Below are 24,087 nucleotides of genomic sequence, written 5' to 3'. Positions count from 1 at the left end.
CTGTTAGAGAAACTCGGGGCTATTTTGGAGGGGACGATTCGTCTGAACCCGCAGTTAGTGCTGCTGGGAGTCTTCAGGGAGGTTGATCTCCCTAGGACATAAATACTGCTACTCCAGCTAGGACTAGTAGTGGCGAAGCGCGACCTGTCCGAGACATGGGGGGCAGTGACGGGCCCATCACTGAATGAGTGGAGGAAAAGTATGGACATGTACATGCTGGGGGAGAAAACGACTTATCAGGCACAGGGTTGTCCCAACAAGTTTTGGAGAATATGGAAGCCTTGGCTTAGGCACTATGGCCTTATGCTTACTGACTCCCAATGAGGTCTTGGGATGGGGCGGGAAGAGGGAAGAGGGGAATGGGTGTGGGGGGAGCCGAACAGACTGGCCACAACCGTCTTATTGTATACCACTGTACACAGAATTTGATGTTGAAGTAGTGCTATTAAAACGTCTTCACATTCTTAATGAGTATTGTATCTGTATTGCAACTATGAAAATGCCAATAAACAAATTTATAAAATAAAAAAAACTCTGACTCTGAGCTCTCTCCAGCAGGACCATTAGACACCAGAGTTAGCTTGACTTTTTTCTTGTGGCCTGAAAACTGCTGGACACAAAAGGAACTCTGCAGCAGGTGCTTTGAGCCCAATGAGTTATTCCTAAACTCAGTGAATCTCCCAGGTCCAGCGCCAGGTGCGGCTGCACAGGTCGCACTGCCTTAAAACCAGCCCTGTACAGCCTAATCCCAAATATCTACCTCCAGGTCCCGAGTCCTCGTGATTACAGCCTGCCTTCTATCGCCCCTTGCTGAGGAACACACACAGATCTGGGTGAGCCATAAATAGGAGGCATTTGGGTTCCTTTCTTAGCACTTGATGCAGTCCCTGGTGACAGTCCCGGGGCGGTTCTTCATCTTATTTGTGTCTGTAATTGGTCGCCTGCTTGTCCCTGTCGGAGCCTGCTATCACATCAGACATTGATGATGGGGTTCTGCTGTTTATAATTACAGTCCAGGGACAGGGCTGCTGGCGCTGCTGAGGATGGGCCCAGAGAACAGAAACTGAGTGGGATTAGATCAGCCCAAGAAGAAACCGTGTTATACAAAGTTATGTGATCAGCATTGATATAGCGCGTTCAGTTACCAGAAAGGCACAAGATCAATGTCTTCATCTGGGCGTCCTTTGGTGGAGCCCTGGGATTTACATTCAGCTGTTCTGCAGTGTTTGGTTATAGGAAGTTTGTAGAGGATTGTTAAAAGTCGAAGTTAGTAATCCGTTGTTTTGGCTCATGTGAACATAAAATTAATGTTGCATTTTTTTTAAACTTTGTTTATTGATTGAAAAACACAGCAATACATTACATGATCGAACAACATATTGCATGTTACCATTAAATGTTGCAGTGTTTTATGTGTGTGATTGGCTATGCCGTTGCAGGATTTTTTGTTGAGCTGTGTGGTTGGTTGTTCATTGTCTGACCCATCAAGTTTGGTCCCTAGATGCCCACACAGCTAGCCAATAAACAGCTTTGATGCACTGTGGTGCATTTAATGGTCCTAAAAAGTATGCTAGTTTGGTGTGGGGTTGTTCAGTTCAGTTGTCAGCAATGTGCTCAATGTATGCTTTGGTGCTGTGTTATGCACATGATGGTGTCTGGGTCTTTGTAGCACGTTTTGTTTACCCTATATTGGCATTCACTTGTATGACGTTGGCCTGGGCTGGCCTAACTAGATGTGGGGCCTTACTACAGGTTACCGGAGCCCCTCAGCTTATGGACCTACAAAGGAGTGTCCTCACACTCGAGAACGTTCAGAATGTATGGCAGAGACCCCTGCCTGTGGCACAGCGTGGGGGGTTTCACAGGGGCATTTGCCCCAGGTGCAAAATTCTTAGGGGACGCGTAAATTTAAAAGTGGCGCATTGCGCCCCCTAACCCGTGCACTTTGTGAACTGAAGGGCTACGAGTTAGTGGGCACAATACTTTCTTTTAAAATGTTGCCCCAGACGCTGGCAACCCATGCTACGCCTCTGGGTCTGCTCTAGGGTTTTAGGATCTTGGACTGCTAGGATAGGTTGCCATGTGGTAAGAGGCCAGCAGCTGTGAAATTAATTGGTGAATTGCTAAAAGTTGCTGCTTACTGGATCACTGTTGCCTAGTGTGACATGCATCGCTATGCAGTGGTTACCTTCTTACATTTCCTAGTTATACAGTCGGTCAGCAATAGGCAAAGATGACGCTCTAAGGTCTATCACAAGTACAAATCAGTTAAGGCAGATAATCTTGCACGGTTCATAATGTAGGGCAAAACCACAAGATCCCCACGTTGTGGCCAGCAGACCACTTATGCTATATATACAAATCCTCTGCACACAGGGATTAATTCCAACCGGGAAGTGGCTCCTATAAGTACTGCTCCTGGAGAGGTAGACCAATTATTCTTGTGTCCAAAGGGTTCTACCTAATACTGCCGGATAGGGCAGCGCTTCTAAGAGAAACTCCCTTATATTTGGAAGCATATATAGCGCTCCGGACACGAGACTAATTGGAATTATCACCGGAATTAAGAGACTACTTGAAACTGACCTCAACCCTGAAGAATTTGCGGGGTAATCCCCTGTAACAGCGACAGAACACGTGTTGGCTAGAAGGCTTAAAATCTTGAAATAAAGACATCTGACAATATAAAGACAAGGATCATTGTGATATGTAACGTAACTTTATGTATTTACTATCGAGCGTGTGCAGAGGATTCTTACATTTCTTAGTCAAGGACCCACCAGTTATGAATTTATCTGTGTATTCGACCAGTACAATGTGCCATCAGTGCTTCTAGACAAGGCTCGAAACTGACCTATTGGCTATGCTAAAGCTTCTTTTCCTGTACTGAACGGCATTGACATAAAAAAAAAGCTGCTGAGATATATGTGTGCATGCATCATGAAACTATGGGAGCCCACTGTGATGATATATACGAGTGTCTGTGTCACCACTCACATGGCATGGTGGGGCTGCCTTTTTTAATATTATTATTTACCAGTTCTATGATGTCCATTCCTATCTTAGAGCAGTAAATAATAATAAAAATAAAAAATGTGCCACCTCCCTGGGGCTTTAATTTTAGGCAGGGGAAGTGACCCCCCTCTCCTAATTAAAAAATAGTTGGGCCCCAAGGGATGGGGTCCCAGGGGCCAAAATCGGCCCAGGAGGGGGGCCGCTTGTACACCTCCCCTATTCAAGAACTGCTTGGCCCAGGGCATGGGGTCCCTGGGGCGAAATTGACCTAGAAAAGTGTGTGTGGGGGGGGGAGGGCAAACGGCCCACCTTCCAGAGTGAATAAAATCTTTTTTTTAAAAGGCCGGCCGGCAAGTCGCCGGAGGTCCTTCCCCCTTTCTCCTTCACTCCACAAACGCGCCTCCTGGCACACTACTGGTTGGGGGGATGAAATCCCCTTAGGTTCAGGGGGTCCTTGGGGACCAACAAGCTTTCCTGCTTCCTCCATTAAGTCCCACACAGTGGGATTTCTGAGAGGGCTTTGGAGGCCAAAGCCTTTTTCTCCACCACTGGAAATGCACCTCCTGGCGCACTGCTGGTTGGGGGATGAAGTCCCCTTAGGTCTAGAGGTCCTTGGGGGCCAAGAAGTTCTCCTTTAACCTCCAGTAAGTTTTACAGTGTGGGATTGCTGAGAGGTCTTCGGAGGCCACACCCCTTTCTCCACCACTCTGCAAACAGGCCTCCTGGCGCACTGCTGGTTGGGGGATGAAGTCCCCTTGGATGCTGAGGGTCCTAGGGGGCTACCAAGCCCCCCTTTTACCTCCAGTAAGTCCCACACAGCCTGATTGCTGAGAGGACTTTGGAGGCTGCACCCCCTTTCTCAAACACTCTGCAAACACACCTCCTGGCGCAGTACTGTTTGGGGGATGAAGTCCCCTTAGCTCCCTAGGGTCCTTGGGGGCCAACACGCCCTTCTGCTACCTCCAGTAAATCCCATACAGCGGGATTGCTGAGGGGATGTTGGAGGCCATGCCCCCCCTTTCTCCACCACTGCGCAAACGCACCTCCTGGCGCAATACTGGTTGGGGGATTAAGTCTTTTTGGATGCTGAGGAAGCTTGAGGGCAATGAAAACCTCCTGTTACCTTCAGCAAGTCCCTTACAGCTTGATTGCCAGTCTAATGCCACACACAGTCCAAATGAAAATCTGCACTGCCTCTCTTTGCCATCCAGCGCAATCTCACACTGGCCTGTATCCCACATAATTTGAAATTCTACACTGCCTTTTTATACTGTTCAACGAAACACAATACTGCCGTCCCATTCCTGTCCATTTGAATCCCACAGTTTCTTCCTATTGACGATGAAATACTACATTAACTTTCTTCCACCTACCGATGTTTCGGAGTGCTTAAAATGTCTGCCATATTAAAGATGTGTCAAAATGGCAGTCATACCTGCTATGAAGAGGCCAATAGGGCAAGGGCCATCAGCTTGGGCATCCATTGCTTTGATATTGTGTGCTGCCATAAACCTGACAGACAGTAATCATAATGGAAAAGCCTTTTTCTGCGGACCACGTAGAGTGCCCAAACAGCAGCTGCAAAATCTGCTGTAACTTTAAATATATGAACACTGGTATACGATCCTTTGAGTATTTACCTATCCGCTATCGCTCTCCGAAGGATAGTTTGTATTCAGAACCTCAACTCAGAAATTGTCATGTTGTCCATCTCACGCTCCAGGCTGATGTGCTGGTTCTATCCCTACCATCTTGTGACCCAAAGTCTTCACCCAGGATCCAAGATTGGTATCCTCAAAATCTACCAGGCTTATCCCCAGCTCCCTCTGCACAGGCATGATAATCCGGCTACAGGTCTCTTTTCGTTCAGTGAGGGCCAACTGACTCTCTTGGTGCTGTTTGTCGCTCCTGCGCTGGAAAGGCCGAGGTCAAAGGTTAACATCAGTAGAGCTGCTCTTGTATGTTGCTGGTCAATGTTTAATAAGCAGGCGGTGTGCATCGATTTTTCTTCGGGCGGGAATAGAATCAGGGAACGTGGCCAAGAGGCGCAGAGCTCAGGACGTCTGCCAGCCTGCTTCATTAACGTGTTAAAAACATTGTTTATTAATGTTTTAGTGACTAGGCTTAAAAAGACTCTTCAAAAACCACTGTGGAATAACTGGGATGTGTAAAGGGACAGGCCTTGCTACCGAGAACAGCACAGGCAAGATCTGATGCTTTGACAGGCAGGATCTCAAACACTGAAGTTCAGAATCCGGGCACCTAGAAATAGAGGCTTTGAGTAATGGAGTTAAGAACACTTGACATTATTAAGTACGACCCAGGCACTGAAGCTCTGGATCCAGGCATTGCGGGACCTCACATACTGAAGGTCAGGCAGGATCCCATGCACTGGCGATCAAGAGCTCAGACCTTGGTGTGGCAGATCGAGGCACTGAAGCTCTGGATCCAGGCATTGCGGGACCTCACATACTGAAGGTCAGGCAGGATCCCATGCACTGGCGATCAAGAGCTCAGACCTTGGTGTGGCAGATCGAGGCACTGAAGATCTGGATCCAGGCATTACGGGACCTCACATACTGAAGGTCAGGCAGGATCCCATGCACTGGCGATCGACAGCTCAGACCTTGGTGTGGCAGATCCGAGGCGCTGAAGATCTGGATTCAGGCATTGCCGGACATCACATACTGAAGGTCAGGTAGGATCCTGTGCACTGGCGATCAAGAGCTCAGACCTTGTTGTGGCAGATCGAGGCACTGAAGATCTGGATCCAGGCATTGCGGGACCTCACATACTAAAGGTCAGGTAGGATGCCGTGCACTGGCAATCAAGAGCTCAGATCTTGGTGTGGCCGATCGAGGCACTGAAGATCTGGATCCAGGCATTGCGGGACCTCACATACTAAAGGTCTGGTAGGATGCCGTGCACTGGCGATCGAGGGCTCAGCTCTTGGTATGGCAGAACCGAGGAACTGAAGATCTGGATCCAGGCATTGCGGGACCTCACATACTGAAGGTCAGGCAGGATCCCATGCACTGGCGATCGACAGCTCAGACCTTGGTGTGGCAGATCCGAGGCGCTGAAGATCTGGATCCAGGCATTGCGGGACCTCACATACTGAAGGTCAGGCAGGATCCTATGCACTAGCGATCGAGAGCTCAGAACTTGGTATCGCAGCCCCGAGGAACTGGAGGACAGAAATCCATACATTGGAAAGCAGTGTGCTGGGCACTGGAGGTCGGATTCTCAACCATTGTTAACGAAGACGTCAAGTACTTGAGAACATGAGCCAAGCTATTGGTAGGCAGAACTAAGGTACTTTAATTCAAGGTACTGGAGTCAGTAAGAAGCGGGGGCTGGCGGCAAGGCCTGGCCAGCCACCGAACAATGCAACTTACCTGGCCATGCCCCCAACTACAGCCTTGGTGGCTTTACCTTTTTTTTTCATTCAAATTTGCAAATTTTAAGACACTTGCAAATTCTGAAATTCGCAAATTCTCTGAAACTTGCAAATTTGGTTAAATGTTCCCTGTTTTTTTCGAATACAAAATTGATCCTGCGTGCTCATGAATTTCTTAAAAGTTTCAACCTTAGTGTATGGTGAGTGCATTTTTATTACAGTTTTAACCATGCCTCTGTGATCATATCTACCACTGGTGAGATTTTTTGTTTCTGTGAATTATTTTTTTCACAAGGCAGAGTTCTCGAATTTTGCCACATTTGCTAATTTCAAGTCGGTGGAAACATTACTGAAATCAGCCAACTACATTTTTGAGAAATTAAAATGTGATTGACAAAACTCAGAAGTTCCTAGCTTGTGAGTTTACATGGGCAAGATATTTCTAAATGTTAACTCTCCGATGCCCATCAACACGTTTTTCAAATGATATTATCTCAAAAAACTATTGAATGGATTTACACCAAATTTAAAATAGCACTTTTTCCGAGTGAAGTTCTATTCTCATGCCAAATTTGGTGGAAATCTGCTCAACGGTTCTGTGGCTGAGAGCAAAATTTCCTATAGGATTTTGAATGGGAAATGCATGCTATTTTTTAACCACGCCCCTTTTTTTCAGATAGCAACATTTGCGTTACCTTACATGATCAACAGAAAGAGAGCTTTAAGAAGTACCATTGAGAGAGGGACTTTAGCCCCTCCTACATTTTAATTCCCTTCAGTTCAGCATTTTATTAGTCAGAAACTGTGTGCTTCCACTTAAAAAGAGAGCTAGTATTGCATTTTTGTCTTGTGGAAAGTTTATGCTCAATACACCAGGGCTACGTTGGATCTGGTGCCAAGCCAGTGATCACGGCTATAGTTGTGATCTGCTTATTATCAAAAGTTTGGAGAAAGAAAGTAGACCTGACAAATATATTGCTTAAAATGTGTGTTAAAGCTGGTAGGCATTTAAGGGTGGATTTTTATTGCACTGTAAGCCTTATTGGTTCAATGTGAACAGTTGTGTCAGATGCTATACGTATGATCGATTTATTATGATAAATTGGTACGCCTGACATATCTATATGATAATCACATGTTAAAGCAAATAGGCCTTTAAGGGGGCATTGATATTACACTGCAGTAGACCCTGTGGTCAGGTGTGTTCTTTTATGTGGAATTTTACAATTTATTTTAGCAGGCAAGGGATTTGGTGGTGGTACCCACTCTGTCAAACCCAGGAGGTAGAAGGTATGCATAGTTAGAATCCTTCTCAGGTCCCCCTAAGAATGGTTGTATGTTGTTTTCTCAACTATAATTTCGTACATACTTATAATTTGATGGTTGCCTTGTGGGAAACATTACACTCAATAAAACAGGCCTGGATGTCTTATGGTGATAAGCCAGTTGTAAAGGCTTTAAATCTGATTCTTTTATTGAGAGAGGCTGTGACAGACACCATAGGATTGACATGTTTATTATGAAAAGTTATGAAAACGACATTGCTTTGTATAATATGTTAAAACCAATAGGCCTTTCAGTGTGTTTTTTTACTACATTTGGTTGAAGTCTAGACAAGTATTTTGTTACATCGAAGCTCACAAATTACCTTAATAGGTAATTAAGTGTTTTGATATTGGTTACCCTCTTTGCCAAACCCAAAGAGTATATGAATTGTATTGTGAAAGTCCCCGCCAGGCCCTCATAACAGAGGCTCGCAGGTTTAGTATTCCTTTTTTTGTAAACTATAATGCAGCTCCCCAGACAATGCTACCAGGCCACTCGCTTGCCACTTCACCTACCATGCACCACATTCATATAGCACTGCCTCTACATCTGGCAGCCATCTTGGAAAATATTGTCCACAATTCATCACTGTTTTATACTTTAAAGATGGCTACCATGTTTAGAAGCTTTATGCAAGCTATCTTGGATCTAAAGAACAGTGATACTTAACATGATATGTCCTGAGTGGTCATTTTGGATCGGTATTGTGCGTAGTGTATCATTGTTTTAATGCTCTAAGCTGGACAATATACTGCTTCTAAACCGGCCGCCATTTTGGAACTGTACTGCAGCAATACTCAATGTACAACAACGTTTTCAAGACGATTGCTTGCTCCTTTATTTCTTTTATATTTATCATGGCAAGTGTTTGCTCGCCATGTTTAGGCAGTATATATATATTTTTGTTAATGTATCTTGTTATGCTTGTTGAGTTTGTATATATGTTTTATTTTGGATGAGTAAGCAGGTGAATTTAAGAGTTAGTGGGTGGATGAATGGCTACATGAGTGCAAGATTGACAGAGTAATTGTGATACCGATTTACAGTGCTTAATCTCACCAGCAATCCTTTTCAAATGTGAACTAACCTTCAAAATGTTTACAGAGGAACGTGGTCGAACAACTACAGGAATTCATTAAATAAAATCATATTTACTCTGTTAGGATTTCATCCTGTGTGTCAAACGGAATCTGTAGTAGTATCAATCCTGGGTGATCGAAGACGCGAGGTGGACATTGGAGGTGCCTGCGAGCACTGATGAGAGACTACCTAACAACTGTTGTTCACTCCAGTGACCACCAGATTTTGATTTAGAGATCAAGGCAGGTTGGGCTATGCCACCCGATCGCTTCCTTCCTGCCCGACTGCCAGCAGCCGCTTGCGACTCCACCTGTCGCATTGTTTTAATAAGATTGCTGGGCCTTATCACAACTAATCTTCAGTATTTACCTTCTTCCTCTGATGCTGCTGATTCATTAGTTTGGCATAAAGTTTTACAACCTTGATGACGACGGGCAGCTTTAATGAAGACTTTATCCCTCATCTCTTTCTTCCAAAGCCAAATTCTCCATTTGCTTAGTGGCCATGGATGGATGCACAGCTAAGAATACGTGGTAAATGAAGGGCTCAAACACTGAACTCTTGATGGTAAGGGCCAGCTGCTCTGCTTGAAGTTTGGAAGTCGGATCTAGATCACCAAGCATCTGCTCTGCCCGGCTCCTGTGGTAATGGACCTGGGAGTCTTCAAGGACAATGACGTGATCTTAGCCCTGAAGATTGCAGCTGTGCGGAGACGCTACATAGTCAATAAGATTTACTTTTCTTTTTTATTAACATAATTGTATTTCTTTTTTTAAACATTGACATGTGGCACAGCAATCGTTACAGTAATTTCATCTGAGGGATCACAATATAAAATAATACACAGGTGTCGGTTCTGGTCGTTACTGCACCAATGACAACCGCACACACAACAGCAAATAAAGCAACATAATCAGATAGACAACACCAAGATGATGCAACACCTGAGATGACATAACTTCTCCTTCCTGGAGTGTGTTTGACATTGCATGGCATACCATTTTAAGGTGTATTTCGTCTGCTAAGAGCCACTCTCTGGTATCTTTACATGTATCAAAGGGCATCTAGGTTGTAGTCAATGTATCACTGTCCTGCACTTGGCCAATAATGCCACCAATGACGTGAAACTATATTGGATTTTTACTCTTTTTTGGTATGGCGTTTAAGCCCCATATACAGAGTCTCAAAGAGTATTTAACCCTCAATGATGGTATCCTAGCCAAAGATTAGGAACTCTTTACCTCCACTAGTGCGTGGAATCACTTCCTTTACTGCTTTCAAAAAGGAAGTAAAAAGACTACTAATGAACAAATTCATGTCCTAAGTTTTAATTATTGGATGTCACTGAGTCATCTTTAAGATCCTATTACCATTGCCTATCTCAGATGGATTGGTATAATCTACTGTATGTAAGAATTTTATCTCAGCCCTTTTTTGCTCTATATTTGCATGCAGTCTATTACTTAGTTGGCTCTGGGTCCGCCTGGTCATCTATACTTTTTATATATCAACTTTGAATTGTTAAAAGTTATAATATGTATGTTTGATAGCACAATCTCCTATCGTTCATTAACTGTCCAGTGTACAATGTCCTGCAGAATCTAGATCCTCTTTGTTTGTTATGTACATATTTTATATTTCTATTTTACAAATTGGCACATTTGAATGTGTGTATACCACCTCAACCATTTATGTTCTTTTATTGTAAAGCGCTCTGATACCCTCGTGGGTCATGTTCGCGCTACAGAAAACTCTATAAATAAATAAACAAGCATTTGCAATGCAATAGGTCTCGCATTAGGAAAGTTTGAGCTATTGCTATTGTAAATGACACATTTTTTATTTATGTGCTTGTTTTGAAAATAGCGAAATTAATAGCTTTATCATTTACAATGCCAATAGTTTTATCTTTCGCAAATGTGACACCTATAACATTTGTAACACAATATGTGTTGTAGCACTGAGTGGTATTTGGAGTGTATGTTGCATTGAGCGTAGTGTAATTATGTGGCATGTAATTATGTGGTACTGAGTGGGATTTGAAGTGTATGTTGCATTGAGTGCTGTGTAATTATGTGGCGTGTAATTATGTGGCACTGAGTGGGATTTGGAGTATGTTGCATTGAGTTTAGTGTAATTATGTGGTGTGTAATTATGTGGCACTGAGTGGGATTTGGAGTATGTTGCATTGAGTTTAGTCTAATTATGTGGTGTGTAATTATGTGGCACTGAGTGGCATTTGAAGTGTATGTTGCATTGAGCGCAGTGTAATTATGTGGTGTGTAATTCTATGGCACTGAGTGGTATTTGTAGTGTATGTTGCATTGAGCGTAGTGTAATTATGTGGCGTGTAATTATGTGGCACTGAGTGGTATTTGGAGTGTATGTTGCATTGAGTGCAGTGTAATTATGTGGCGTGTAATTATGTGGCACTGAGTGGGATTTGGAGTGTATGTTGCATTGAATGCAGTGTAATTATGTGGCGTGCAATTATGTGGCACTAAGTGGTATTTGGAGTGTATGTTGCATTGAGTGCAGTGTAATTATGTGGATTGTAATTATGTGGCACTGAGTGGGATTTGGAGTGTATGCTGCATTGAGTGCTGTGTAATTATGTGGGGTGTAATTATGTGGCACTGAGTGGGATTTGGAGTGTATGTTGCATTGTGCGCAGTGTAATTATGTGGAGTGTAATTATGTGGTCCCCCCAAAACAGTATCCATAGCGATGTAATTCTCTTCCCAATGAATATTGCAGTGAAGTCATAAGCAATACATTCGTTAATTTATACATATATGGGAAACTGTAACTTTAAAAAAGAGAGTGCATATATTTTACGCAATAGATATAAATAAACAACTGGTTTTAACATGACAGTTATCACCTATTCATTTAGAAGGATCAACCTACTGTGTGTTTACATAATCAAACTCAATATACAAGGCATATCAAGAAAAAAAAATTGGGATAAACACAGAGGAGGTGGTAACAGAATGGGTGGTGGAGGGAGAGCCACAGAGAGCTAAAGAAGAGAGCGAGGTATAGAGGAGGGTACAGAGATATAGAAAAGAGCTGAGTGAGGAGGTAAACGAGTGTGGGTGAGGGGGGACCCAAGGATAGACGCAAATAAAGGCAAAAATTGAGGAGGGAATGGTACAAAATGTGGAGGAGTGAGAGGGGAAGGTCCAACGGGAGATGAAGAAAGTGGGGACGGTAAGTGGTCGGGAGGAGTGAGTTAAGAGACAATGGAAACATTATTGAAAGGGGAGGAATGGTAAAAACTGAGGAGAGAAAAAAAGTGAGAGGAGCAAAGAAACAGAGATAACAAAAGACAGGTGCATGTAAAGAAATCAGGAGGGAGCTAAATTGGTTAAGGGGGCAGATGGGAGGAAGAGAAAAGGGGAAGAATGAAAATAAAATGGGAGAGAAAAAATTCGGCTGAATCTACCCCTGAATGCGAGTGTCCAAAAGAGGAGGGAGCCGACGCCTAGACTTGAACCGGTTTCCCAGTTCCAAAGTCGGCAGCTTTTGCCGTTATGCCACATTCTGACTCAAGTAATAGGGCCTGAACACAAACACGAACATTATTGATCAAAATATTCTCTGAAAAGTTGAGTTCTGTTATTTACAGCTCTGCGCTATGTCCGGGTTTAAGAACACGGGAGCTGGAAGACAATTGCCTGTTTCAGACCGACGCCCGTAAGCATCTTCGTTCATGGAGGGGTCGCGAGCTGAGTGGCGGGAGACTAAAGTGCGAGGACGATGACGGCATCTAAAGAGAGGAGGAGCGCCATGTGGGTCGGCGAGGGAGGATGAATGAGCTAAAAATAAAATGCTGTGGGGTTTGAGCGGCACATGACCCGGCCCTGGCATTTCTCCACACACCTGCCCACAGAAGCATTCTGGCCTTTCTAATGTTATTTCTCTGTAATACTGACCAGTTCCTCGCTCGTCAAGTTGCCAGAGCGCAGGGTTCTCAAGCCCTGCCGCCATGTGGCTCTATCCATTTCGGCTCATGAGATGGGGTTGTTAGACCACTCTAACACTATAGTAATTTAAGGCAAACAGACCCTGGAAAATGAAGAATACGAGGCTATTAAAAGAAGCACTGGTAAAGAGAACAGGTCTTGTTTTTATGTGCTAACACATACAGCAGTAGCGCTTTCAAGTGAGGCACACAGCAGGGAGTCCGCAGGAGCGGACAAACGGGGCTGTAGCTGAAGTTTAATTGTAAGGTAGGAGCGGAGGGCTACCACTAAATATCATTAGGCGATAGGCGAGAGATAAATAATGAGGCCGAGCTAAGACGTGATTAACAAAGTCTCAAACTACTGGCGGAAGAAGGCTCGTGGAAGCAATCCGATGGAGGCAAGGGGCAAAAGTAAATAAAAATAAAAAATAGGAAAAGTTGAGTCAGTGCCCTGGCACAGCTCTGCGTCTCCGAGTGTTCATGTGTTTTTGCAGTTTTATATAGCATGAACTCGACGCGATGGTATAGGAGCGCTTTTTACACGAGCACAAGTTGCATTACACAAGAACACATTTTTGTTAGCAACGGAGATTAAGTGATTTGCCCAGAATCACAACAGGATGTTGAGCCGACGCCTAGACTCGAACCCTGTTTCCCAGTTCCAAAGTCGGCAGCTTTTGCCGTTATGCCACATTCTGACTCAAGTAATAGGGCCTGAAGACAAACACGAACATTATTGATCAAAATATTCTCTGAAAAGTTGAGTTCTGTTATTTACAGCTCTGCGCTATGTCCGGGTTTAAGAACACGGGAGCTGGAAGACAATTGCCTGTTTCAGACCGACGCCCGTAAACATCTTCGTTCATAGAGGGGGCGCGAGCTGAGTGGCGGGAGACTGAAGTGCGAGGAGGATGACGGCATCTAAAGAGAGGAGGAGCGCCATGCATGTGGGTCAGCCAGGGAGGATGAATGAGATAACAAGAATGTGGCGTAATGCCCAGAGCTGCAAGCGAAAAGCTAGAAAGCCAGGTACAAGTTAGAATGTCAGCTCACTATACTGTGACTGTGGGAGAATTAGTTAATGTTCCTGCGGCTTTAAGAAGGCAATGTGTTCTTGTACTATGCAACTAGCTCTCATGTAAAAGTGGTGCCGAAGGGTGTGAAGGATGGGGGTGGGCGGGGAGCGTAGGGGTGGCTCGGGCTCGGGGCCGAAGTAATGACAAAGGGTGTGAAGGATGGGGGTGGGCGGGGAGCGTAGGGACGGCTCAGAGGCCTGAGGCAGAGCGCACCATATGGAGAGGGAGGGGGGTGGCAGTGGGAGGGTGATTGATGGGCGGGGCAGTGCTGGGGAAGCCTTTGATGTGGCCTGGCGGCCGTGGAAGCCGGGCCTTTGAAGTGAAGCTAAGCTTCACTTCAAAGGTGTCGGAGGAATGCGGGCGGCTGTGCACGCGCTTTTAAGCTCAATGCGCATGCGCATTGAGCTTAAAAGTCACGGGCACTGCAAGGAATCGCCACGATTCCTTGCAAGTTAGATAAAGAGTCGATGAGCCCCTATAGTCTCGCTTGCTCGATGCGCATGCGCATCGACAGGCGAGACCTAATAAACCGGTGAAATCTAGCATTGCTTGAAAGTCCTTTGTGGTAACCTAGTACCATGTCCCAGTCCACGTCTGTAATCAAGTCACTGATGTTGCTCTCCCATTTAGGACGTATTGTCATGTACCCTATCCCGCACCAGTCCTTCATAAAGCACGGAGGCGCATGTTCCTCCATCTTGGAGCCCACAATGGCATTCAATATAAGTGATTCTGGGGGCCGTCCAGGAAAGCCAGCCCAACATATATGTTTGTACGTGCAGCCACAGTTAATTTAGCAAACTGCAAGAACTGACCCGGGCCAATCTGAAATGTATTCCTGATTTCTTCAAAGCTGATAAAATCAGTCCTCCTCATATAGGTCTCCCACCTCCCAGTCCCAACATCCACCATCTATCCATCCAGCTGCTTCCACAACCTTTTTCAAGCTGTAGAACGCCAGGTGAATCCATAACTTCATGTCAGACCCAAAAGGAGTGCCCTTCACTGCATATTTACTAAAGCTCTCCCAGACTTGAGACATCAGCGCTATTAAGTAGGGTGTCATCCGAGATTTGCATCTCAAGGTCAGATATGCACGCCCAACTCTCCCAGGGAATAACAGTACCTCTTGGGAGTATACACCATACTGAGCGGAAGGCATTCGAGCTGGGATGCCATATAATAATATTCAAAGTCCAGAAGCGAATAACTGCTGTCCTCAAAAGGAAGTTTGATTGTACTTAATTTCATCCTAGGGTGCCCACTATTCCACAATAGTACAGTACGTATCTTATCAATCCGCCGAAAAATAGAGCAGGGTAGGAGGAAGATTGTGTTTTGGAATGTATATAGGCACCTGGGAAGTATAATCATTTTACTAAGGGCCACACTGCCCACAAAGGACAATGGTGGCTTCCGTCAAAGGTTAATAGCGTTCTATCCCACAAGAATCCCATCAGTACTCAAACTAATATACTGTGTCAACAGATGGGCGATAAGTATGCCCAGGTATTGAAGGGACATGGACTTCAACGTCATTCCCAGATCCGGAAGACTCCCCCGGTGGCTCACACGCCAGACGGCGCAGGGGAACAATCTTGACTTTGTCCAGTTAGTGGCCAACCCACACATCTGTTTAAGATGTACTAATCCTAACTCTGCATCTAATAACTTTGTCGAAATGGTAGATGCAGTACTTTTGCAGGTCTATAATTTCACCCCGATATAGTGGTATAATGTTGTGATGGGATTGCAATGTCATCAGGTTCCAGGTGTGGAACCTGAGGTTATTCTGGTTTGGAGTTCGTGGTTTTGTGAGGGCGGACGGGAGAGAAAACGGCTGGGAACGGGAGTGAATGGTTCAGATGCTCTGACCATCACCACCCCCTTTTGTACCGCTTTCTTTGCCATAAGTTGGCAGGGTATGCTCAGACGTGAGTCCCTTGCTCACTTTGCCACTGGATTCAAGCAAGCCTGGCTGAAGACGGCTGTAATGCCAGAAACCGGTCCTAGGAAGCTTGTTTCCGGTCCACGGAAGGCATGGCTTGGCAGTTCGGGCTGGCCTGTTCCCATGAGGCACAGGGTCAGGCTGATTTGCATATGGCCATGTCTGAACTGGGGTGGAAGAGTGGGCTAAAGAACGGTGATGGATTAAACCCAGATCTGTTGACTGGGTGTGAGTGTTTGATTGTTTCAGATGCTCCGTCCATTACCACCCCCTTTTGTACCGCTTTGTTTGCCATAAGTTGGCAGGGTATGCTCAGACGTGAGTCCCTTGCTCACTTTGCCACTGGATTCAAGCAAGCCTGACTGAAGACGGCTGTAATGCCAGAAACCGGTCCTAGGAAGCTTGTTTCCGGTCCAGGGAAGGCATGGCTTTGCAGTTCGGTCTGGACTGTTCCCATGAGGCACAGGGTCAGACTGATTTGCATATGGCCATGTCTGAACTGGGGTGGAAGAGTGGGCTAAAGAACGGTGATGGATTAAACCCAGATCTGTTGACTGGGTTTGAGAATTTGATTGGATCAGATGCTCCGTCCATCACCACCCCCTTTTGTACCGCTTTGTTTGCCATAAGTTGGGAGGGTATGCTCAGACGTGAGTCCCTTGCTCACTTTGCCACTGGATTCAAGCAAGCCTGGCTGAAGACGGCTGTAATGCCAGAAACCGGTCATAGGAAGCTTGTTTCCGGTCCAGGGAAGGCATGGCTTGGCAGTTCGGGCTTGACTGTTCCCATGAGGCCAGGGTCAGACTGATTTGCATATGGTCATATCTGAACTGGGGTGGAAGAGTGGGATAAAGAACGGTGATGGATTAAACCCAGATCTGTTGACTGGGTGTGAGTGTTTGATTGGTTCAGATGCTCCGTCCATCACCACCCCCTTTTGTACCGCTTTGCTTGCAATAAGTTGGCAGGGTATGCTCAAACATGAGTCCCTTGCTCACTTTGCCACTGGATTCAAGCAAGCCTGGCTGAAGACGGCTGTAATGCCAGAAACCGGTCCTAGGAAGCTTGTTTCCGGTCCAGGGAAGGCATGGCTTGGCAGTTCGGGCTTGACTGTTCCCATGAAGCTGCTTCAACATTCTTCGCATGCTCAGAAAAACATTTCGCTGGATCCCCTCCGAAACAAGGAAAACAGTCACCCACGCTCTGGTCACGAGCCGACTGGACTACGGAAACACCCTCTACGCGGGTACTACCGCAAAACTCCAGAAGAAACTCCAACGAATCCAAAACGCCTCAGCCAGGCTCATATTAGACATCCCACGCAACGAACACATCTCTGGTCACCTTAAAGACCTCCACTGGCTACCCGTCAATAAGAGGATCACTTTCCGACTGCTTACCCACGCACACAAATCACTCTACGACATCGGACCAGATTGCCTCAACTCACGACTGTCCTTCTACACCCCCTCCCGCCAACTACGTTCTTCCAGCCAAGCCCTCGCCACTGTACCTCGCATCAACAAGACCACCATGGGAGGCAGATCCTTTTCATACCTGGCTGCTAAAACATGGAACTCACTCCCCGCTTACCTTCGCCTTACCCAGAACCACCTAGCGTTCAGAAAGCAACTTAAAACGTGGATATTTGACAAGTAATCCTCCTCCCCTTCCTAAGCGCCTTGAAACCCTCTGGGTATGTAGTGCGCTATACAAATTTTATGACTTGACTTGACTTGACATGAGGCACAGGGTCAGACTGATTTGCATATGGTCATATCTGAACTGGGGTGGAAGAGTGGGATAAAGAACGGTGATGGATTAAACCCAGATCTGTTGACTGGGTGTGAGTGTTTGATTGGTTCAGATGCTCCGTCCATCACCACCCCCTTTTGTACCGCTTTGCTTGCAATAAGTTGGCAGGGTATGCTCAAACATGAGTCCCTTGCTCACTTTGCCACTGGATTCAAGCAAGCCTGGCTGAAGATGGCTGTAATGCCAGAAACAGGTCCTAGGAAGCTTGTTTCCGGTCCAGGGAAGGCATGGCTTGGCAGTTCGGGCTTGACTGTTCCCATGAGGCACAGGGTCAGACTGATTTGCATATGGCCATGTCTGAACTGGGGTGGAAGAGTGGGCTAAAGAACGGTGATGGATTAAACCCACTGTTGACTGGGTGTGAGTGTTTGATTGGTTCAGATGCTCCGTCCATCACCACCCCCTTTTGTACCGCTGTATGTCATTTACCTCCAGGCAATAAGTGGGATATAGAACTACATTATTGCATCCCTGTGTGGTATGCTTATTACATATAACACGTTTGAGAGTTTTTTGGGCCTCACCTCTAGTTAGTAGGTACAACGGTACTGTAATGACACACCCGTTATTACTGATACCATGAGGTGAGATCTTTACCTGGTCCAGGCCTTTGGCGCCATGTTGCATACATAACTAACTTCATTTGCATTGCTTGTTTGGTAATAGTGAGACCTGTTAGTTATAGCTCTTAGAGACAGCAAAAATTGGAATCAAGTGCTATATAAAAAAACAAGTATTATTACTACAGGATTTAAACCTCAGTCAATGTCTTGCTGCTGAAGCTCACCTTGCTGTGTTTCATTTATCTTTAGCAGTACCTTGATGCAGTCACCTCTTCAACAGAACTTGAAACCAGCCCCGAGTTACAACATGACTGTCCATTCACTAAAATACCAGGGGTAGCAGAAGTGACATCACATATCCTGTGAGTCCCTGATGACAACACGGGGTGGGCAGTGGTTCATTATTTAGCTCCTCAGCAGCCTTAACAGGGGCGGCTGGTGACATTTGAAAGTGGAGGGACGTAAACTAATTTGCATATTGCACCGCAGCGATCGAGCGCAGCCCGAACCACCTTGCATCCATCCATACATCATTCATGCATCCACCCATCTATCCACCCACCCACCCTGCATCCATACATCATTCATTCATGCATCCACCCATCCATCCATCATGAATCCCTTCATCATGCATGCATGCATCCATACATCATTCATACATCCACCCATACATCCACCCACCCATCCTGCATCCATACATCATTCATTCACCCACCCACCCATCCATCCACCCATCCATCCATCATGCATCCACCCATCATGCATGCATCCATGCATGCATCCATCCATACATCATTCATGCATCCATCCATCCACCCATCCATCATGCATCCACCCATCCATCATGCATCCACCCATCATGCATGCATCCATCCATACATCCATACATCATTCATGCATCCACCCATCCATCCACCCACCCACCCTGCATCCATACATCATTCATTCATGCATCCACCCATCCATCCATCATGCATCCACCCATCATGCATGCATCCATCCATACATCATTCATGCATCCACCCATCCATCCACCCAACCATCCTGCATCCATACATCATTCATTCATGCACCCACCCATACATCCATCCACCCATCCATCCATCATGCATCCACCCATCATGCATGCATCCATGCATCCATCATTCATGCATGCATCCATCCATCCACCCATCCTGCATCCATACATCATTAATTCATGCACCCACCAATCCATCCATCCACCCATCCATCATGCATCCATCCATCCATACATCATTCATGCATCCATGCATCCATCCATCCATACATCATTCATGCATCCACCCATCCATCCACCCACCCACCCTGCATCCATACATCTTTCATTCATGCATCCACCCACCCATCCATCATGCATCCACCCATCCATCCATCATGCATCCACCCATCATGCATCCACCCATCATGCATGCATGCATCCATACATCATTCATACATCCACCCATACATCCACCCACCCATCCTGCATCCATACATCATTCATTCATGCACCCACCCATCCATCCACCCATCCATCCATTATGCATCCACCCATCATGCATGCATCCATGCATCCATCCATACATCCATACATCATTCATGCATCCACCCATCCATCCACCCACCCACCCTGCATCCATACATCATTCATTCATGCATCCACCCATCCATCCATCCATCATGCATCCACCCATCATGCATGCATGCATCCATACATACATCATTCATGCATCCACCCACCCATCCTGCATCCATACATCATTAACACACTGAACTATCTCAAGTCATTTGTGCAAGCTAGTTTACTGGAACACGGAAAAACACACACTCTTACCTTGCTGCCGGTCCCGCACACGTCACAGGCTCACAGCGCCCCTGGCCAATCCTGGCGCCAGGGGCACAGGTACCCTCTCGCCCGCAGCACGCCGCCAAAACACAATTGCGCATGCGTGGGCACGGGTAAAAATTCACCCTCCGTCCCCACGCATGCGTACTTGTGTTGCCGTCCGTAAAAACATGTCAATGAATCAACATGACGCCCGTCCGGCGGTCTGACGTCATGTTGATTCATTGACATGATTGTCATGAGGGAGCTGCGGGCGGCGTCGGGCCCACGCCCCAATGGACGAACCGCGCCTACGTATGTCTTGCTGAGGTACCAGGAGCTGGAGAAAATGTGAAATGCGAGTACGTAGTTCTTACTCTCCCTTTTACATCCCAGTGTCTCTACTACCTTCATGACCTTTGAGAACAGGGGTAGCAAGGACTGTGCCATGGAAGCAGTGAGATGTAGTAGCTGCACCCTTAATTAAGGTCCATAAGTCAACGTGATGATTTTCAGCTAGTCCTAATTTTCAGTCAACAGGACCAAGAAGTTTAGATTTCAAGGGCTGTACTTCTAGTTAGCAAGGGGAAACTACAAGTTCCAGCATGCACAGTGGTATTGGCTCAAAACCCAGTGGTTAAGGGTGATCGATATGTGACAACTATTCGATATGTGGTGTGGCGGTGGGTTGTGGAAATATATTAGAATGTGCCGCGTTAAGGCACTTATTATGCAGAACTTCCCCCTCTAACGTGACCGCCCTCAGCCGTGTGCATAGTAAAAGAGGTTGCTGTGATGGTAAATGAAACACACCAGACTTCCCCTCTCCTTGAAAACACAGGAATCAGTTCAAACACAGTGCATGATGTCTGCCATGGCAACCACGTCACCGGCCCTGGCAACGGTCTGTGAGTTCTGGTATCATGCGTCGCCTGATGACGGCTTCCTGCTCCTCGCGCTCATCATGCCTCTGGCGCGAGCCTGCACCGCGCCGGAAGCCGTCAGCTTCTGACTCTGAGCAGGCTCCAGTGGCAGGGGGTTCTGATCAGGCAGACAGCAGGCGTAGTGCCCCCCCCCTCCCTTCCCACCTGGGGGTTCTGATCAGGCAGACAGCAGGCGTAGTGCCCCCCCCCCCCCCCCACGAACTATACTGGGCATTATTGAGAGATGGAGGCGCGCGGGTCACTGATCGATCGTCCCCTAGGCCAAGCAGAACTGGCCCTGAAGTGCCTCTTTGAGGAAAGTACTGAGAGAGCACAAGTTTGAAAAAATGTATAAGTACGCCATATTTACAAGCACGTAGTTAGTTAACATGTACTTTGCACCAGAGTGTTTATATTTAGAAGTGAAATACACAGAGTGTTTTATATTTAGAAGTGAAATACACAGAGTGTCTTATATTCAGTGGTGAAATGCATAGAATGTTTAAGTAGAGTAACAATAATCATAACTGTGTGAGATTAATGTAGAAATGTTTGGGATGAATATGAAAACCTCATGTTCTCATGTTAAAGGAATAATGTAAGAGTTGAATGTAACAAAAACCCAGTATTTTGTGTAGGCCTCATGGCAATTCACAAGCAAATCTAAACGTGCTGCTAAAATAATGTGAGACAAGGTTGACATGGTTCTTTCAAAATGTACTATTGAACTTAGGGTTAAAAGTATATGCTTTATAGATGTGTTATTTTAGAAACGTATGCTAGTTAAGAATGTTTGCTGTTTAAATCAAGTTAACGTTTTAAGAGTGCAGGAACCTGCTGCATGTAAATCAAGTAGGCCAGAGCCGATAATGTCATGAAGTTCAAATCGTCATGTGCTCGTTAGAGGAGAGGTCGTGAGGTGTCCAGTATGAAGCTCTGAGAGTGTTTTATGGCCTAAGATATGGTGAAGTCTGGAATTTGAGGCCCACTGCAGGAAGAGCTGTATGCAGGTGCGAGGGTCCTAATCAGCTCGAATGAAAGGGACTTTGTTCAGTGGCGCCTTGCGCAGGCCTGTAGGAGTTTCCAGGAATTTCAGGGGGTATCAGCGCACTGAAGAAGAAGCCCGGGAACCAAGGTCAACTTTAACGAGGGTCTTCAAGAGTACCATCATGGAGTTTGCCGCGGAAAGATGTACCACGTGAGGGGCGTCCCAAGGGGCGTTTCTATTGGAAATGTGATTTGGTATTAGGGAAAGTGACCCGGGAGGAGAGCAGAGCAGATGATTTTGGGAGCCTAAGGAAGCGGATGGGTAGGCAGATAGGCTGATCAGGAGAGACCCATTATCAGAGAAGAGAAAAGAGAAGTGCGTGATCTTCTTAGGAAGTCACCACGGCTGACACCTAGAGGGTTAAGATCTTGTTAAGTAGGGATGTCATTTAGTGTAGTGTAGGGACAGACTAACTTTAATTTTCTTTTCTGTAATGACTTTGAGGTTGCAACTTGTATCCATTTTAGCAACCCTGATGGTATTCGAACTTGTACTTATTATTTTGTTCTTCAGACTCAGACTATTCAAGAAGTTCATGTTCATAGTGATTCCGATATACCTTTTAAATCTCATTTTGAGAAGTTTGTATCTTCAGTTATCTTTGACTTTATATTAAATCTTTAAAACTTAATTTTGGTCAGTGGTCATTTAGAGTGGTGTAAGTTCTTAAATTGATTGTTTACCTCGAGATTACCTTTTACTCAAGACAGGTACCAACGATTCAGTCGACAGGAAGAAGGGATTTGGCAAGATAATTAGTAACCAGTAATCCCGCGTTAGCAGTTGGTAGCAGAGTGAGGATGGTTATCTTCTTGAGGAAGGTAATCTAGAGAGGTTAGTTTACCCCAAGGCCCGAGACGTCGAGAGACGAGCAGCGGAAGAATCGTGTGCCGAAAGGTGCAGACGGTGCGAGAAAAGCAGCAGTATCGGAGAGTGAGTATAAAAAGGGTCATGCGTGAACAGATTGCGGTGTTTTGTGTTGTATTTGTATTGTAATGTCTTGCGGAGTTGAATGCCTGTAGTGTGAATGAGAGAAGGTTGTGAGCGCGCGCAACCTGGTAAACTGGTAACCTGGTAAACGGGTGTACTGGTGAAATCTTAAGTTCAGGCCAGAGCTTAAGTGGTTTTGGGTGTATCGAACATCCAGGGTAGTTGTCGACCATAGTACGGAGGTCACGAGGTACCATTGACCGCCGTGGATCCAAGATAGGGGGAGTGTAAGAGTGAGTGTATGAGTAACGGACGCTGGTCGAAAGTTACTGCGTGTGAGTAACCTATCGGAGAAGGCGATTGTCTGGAAGTAAACGGAAAGACATCTCGCCAAGTTAGGGTGACAACTACAGAAAGACTGTGGGCGTACAGTCAAAGAAAGGTGATCGCTTGGACGGAAGTAATCATTTTTCAGTGTATGAATGGGATGCGTGCATGACCGAGGAGACGAGCTGAGAAAGGAGGGTAACTGCTGCGAAGGGGGACGGGTGACGTCGGCTAGAGCCGCGCTGTGATTGAGCGGTTGGTGTGACGTTAGCTAGAGCCGCGCTCTGGTTGGGCGGCTAGAGTGACGTCGGAGGAAAGCCGCGTACGGATAGGCCAGTTAGTGAGAACGGCGCCGAGATTGGTGGAATATCATCAGGAAGTAAACAAACGCGGAGAAAAGAGAAATCATGAAGTGTTTTAAGTGTTTGAAAGGGATTTTTAAACGTAAACGAAGTGAACATTATTACGGGGAAGAGGCTCCCCCAGAGGGTACGCCAGCTCATTATATGGCAACGAATGTTGGGCTGCATACGATATTGTGGATTGGGGCTTGGAATAAGCTTACGGAAGGAAATGAGGAAATGCAGTTCCCAAAGTACGGAACGTTTAAGTTAGAGGTGTTACATCGGCTAAAAGCAACCATGTCCTCATTGAAACCTTCACCTAGACCAACACAGTTTGAGGCTCTTAATGCATGGATTAAGGCTGCACACGACCGAAATTTGAACAGGCGTCAACAAAGGCTGACGCGATCGGTAAGGGCAGTGCGAGATTCCAAATGGGATGAGGAGGAAAAGCGTTGGAGGGTACAGGCTATTGAGGTGGAGAAAATGTATCCGAT

At 45.9% G+C, this 24,087-nt stretch overlaps 1 protein-coding gene across 2 annotated transcripts in view; it reads left to right on the top strand.

Moving 5' to 3' along the window:
* RSPH14 (radial spoke head 14 homolog) overlaps positions 1-24,087 on the top strand; it is a 551,562-nt gene that overhangs the window by 462,392 nt on the left and 65,083 nt on the right. The window lies entirely within an intron of this gene.

This window comes from Lissotriton helveticus, chromosome 11, assembly GCF_964261635.1.
Source record: "Lissotriton helveticus chromosome 11, aLisHel1.1, whole genome shotgun sequence".
Classification (NCBI taxonomy): domain Eukaryota; kingdom Metazoa; phylum Chordata; class Amphibia; order Caudata; family Salamandridae; genus Lissotriton; species Lissotriton helveticus.
This window is presented reverse-complemented; position numbering and strand designations above follow the sequence as displayed.